The 2,518-nt window shown below is 36.4% G+C and overlaps 1 non-coding gene across 1 annotated transcript; it reads right to left on the bottom strand.

The window, feature by feature from the left end:
* Positions 1 to 1,027: 1,027 nt before the first annotated feature.
* Positions 1,028 to 1,134, bottom strand: LOC139850984 (small nucleolar RNA R71). The gene has a single exon (XR_011760352.1). It is a non-coding gene; the product is annotated as a small nucleolar RNA R71 (small nucleolar RNA).
* Between the last annotated feature and the right edge of the window lie 1,384 nt (positions 1,135 to 2,518).

Raw genomic sequence — 2,518 nt, 5'->3', positions numbered from 1 at the left:
TCCGAAATCATAAAAACGCCATATAATCACAACCAATTCGTGTAATAAAATCAATTCAAATCCGTTCAAAATAAAAGGACACGATCACGCACATCAACTTTTTGGCGTCGCTGCCGGGGAAAGTTGGCAGTTAAATAAATAGATAATTTTTCTGATTCGTAGTAGTAGTTGGATTTGTACGTGGACTGGGTTATTGGAGCCAAACAGTACCCACTTATATTGGGACCAAACGAATTCTGCCCCTCTGCTGCATCTTTTGGCTATTCGAAACGTGGGCAAAATCAGAAGGAAAATCTGTTTGTTTAAAGGTTTTTATCATTGTTTTTATGTTATTCAATCCTTTCGTGAAAATTCGTTTTCAAGAAAGTTCACTGTTTATACACTTAGTGAATAAATCCTTCAAGACTACATACAATTTAGTAATTGTATGACCCGTTCAGGAAATTCTAAACTCGTTGCACTTAATCCAGAACCTGAAAGAGGCTTGATCAAAAGATTAAAACAGGAAAAACAAAAAAAATTAGGTAGTACTAGAACACCGAAAACACCGAAAAATATCAAAAAACAAGTAGGAAACACTAGTGGTCAACCAGAAATCAAAACTGAACCTGAAACCATCGTCATTAAAGAAGAAATGGCTGAGGTAACACCTGATCCAAATGACCTACCAATGTGGAATACCAGACAAACTGCTCCCCCTCTAGCTCTTGCACCTATAAGAAGACCGGAAATTGAGGCTGAAAACTGGGAATTCAAGGGGCAGTTTATGCACATGGTACGTGAGAACCAATTCGACGAAAGACTTAATAATAATCCGATAGAACATCTAGAAGCTTTTGAAGATTTATGTGAACTGTATAAAAACAAAGATGTTTCTTCAGATGCATTTAAGTTAAGAACTTTTCCATACTCGTTAATCGGAGACGCAAAAGCATGGTTGAAAGCATCAAAACCTGATTCTATCACAACTTTCAACGAATTAAGAGATAAATTCATTACTCGATTTTTCCCACCGACAAAAGCCGAAAGACTTAGAACTGAAATCACCACTTTTAAACAAAAGTCAGATGAAACTCTTTATGATGCATGGGAAAGATTAAAAAGAATGTTACGAAATTGTCCGCAACACGGATTGCAAAAAGGGCAAATAGTACAAACTTTTTATCGTGGTATTGATGATCATACTCGTGGTATATTAGATTCCTCCGCTGGAGGAGTATTTATGTACAAATCACCAAATCAAGCGTATGACATGTTAGAAGACATGTCAGTTCATACTTTTGAATGGACACCGTCTAGAGATCAACAACCTAGAAGGACGGTGGCAAGCCTTGAAGAAAATGAAGACAACAACACAACCATAGCTTCACTGTCGAATCAATTCAAAAAGTTTGGAAGAGAAATAGATAAACTAAATTCAACAGTTTTAGCATTGCAAGTAGGCTGTGAAATCTGTGGACAGCCACATTTCACGAAAGATTGTGATATTAATGATCAGCCAATGAACTCAGTAGCACAAGTTAATTTTATGGCCAATTAAAGACAAGGCAATTTTCAAGAGGGAATTCTAATTATCAACCTGCAAACCCAGGATATCAAAACCCGAAGAATTTTTCTTTTCAAAGAAATGGACCACCTGGCTTTTTCAATAGAAACCAACCTCCATTTCCACCTCAACAAAATTTCCAACAAAAACCGTTACCTCAATTACCATATCAACGACAAAATCATAACACGAAACCAGTAGAGAAGAAATCTAACTTTGAAGAAGTTATGATGAATTTTGTCAAAAGTCAATCAGAAACGAATGAGCAAGTGAAGAGACAATTACATCAAGTCCAAACGGGAAACGAGCAAGTACAAAGGAATCATCAAGCGTCAATTCAAAACCTTGAAAGAGATATGGGAAGAATATCTCAATTGCTTGCTGAAAGACAATCGGGAACTTTACCATCCAACACGCAACCAAACCCGAAGGGCAAGGAAACTCAAAATTCAAGTAATTTTTCACAAGTTAATTCCATAACTATGAAAAGTGGGTTAACCATTAACCTCGATCTTCCAAACCCTCATGCTCCTATTCCTGTTTCAAAAGACAAAGAACCTGTGGTGGAAGAAAATACGATGCCAACCACAAGTGCACCTAAAATTTAAAATCAACCACCATTGAAGGTATACAAACCTCCAATTCCATATCCGCAACGTTTGAAGAAAGATAAATTACAAGCACAATACAACAAGTTTGCTGACATGATTAAGCAAATTTGTATAAATGTACCGCTTGTAGATGTTCTTATGGGTATGCCGAATTATGGAAGATTTATCAAAGATCTCATAGCTGACAAAGGAAAATATGCAGAAGTTTCAACCACATTCCTTAATGAGGAATACTCGGCAATTTTGCAAAAACAAAATATGCCACCAAAACTTGTACGATGCATTAGCCGATTTAGGAGCGAGCATTAACCTTATGCCTCACTCCTTGTACTTAAAATTGAACTTAGGTGATTTAAAACTA

This window comes from Rutidosis leptorrhynchoides, chromosome 5 (genome assembly GCF_046630445.1).
Source record: "Rutidosis leptorrhynchoides isolate AG116_Rl617_1_P2 chromosome 5, CSIRO_AGI_Rlap_v1, whole genome shotgun sequence".
Lineage (NCBI taxonomy): Eukaryota > Viridiplantae > Streptophyta > Magnoliopsida > Asterales > Asteraceae > Rutidosis > Rutidosis leptorrhynchoides.
This window is presented reverse-complemented; position numbering and strand designations above follow the sequence as displayed.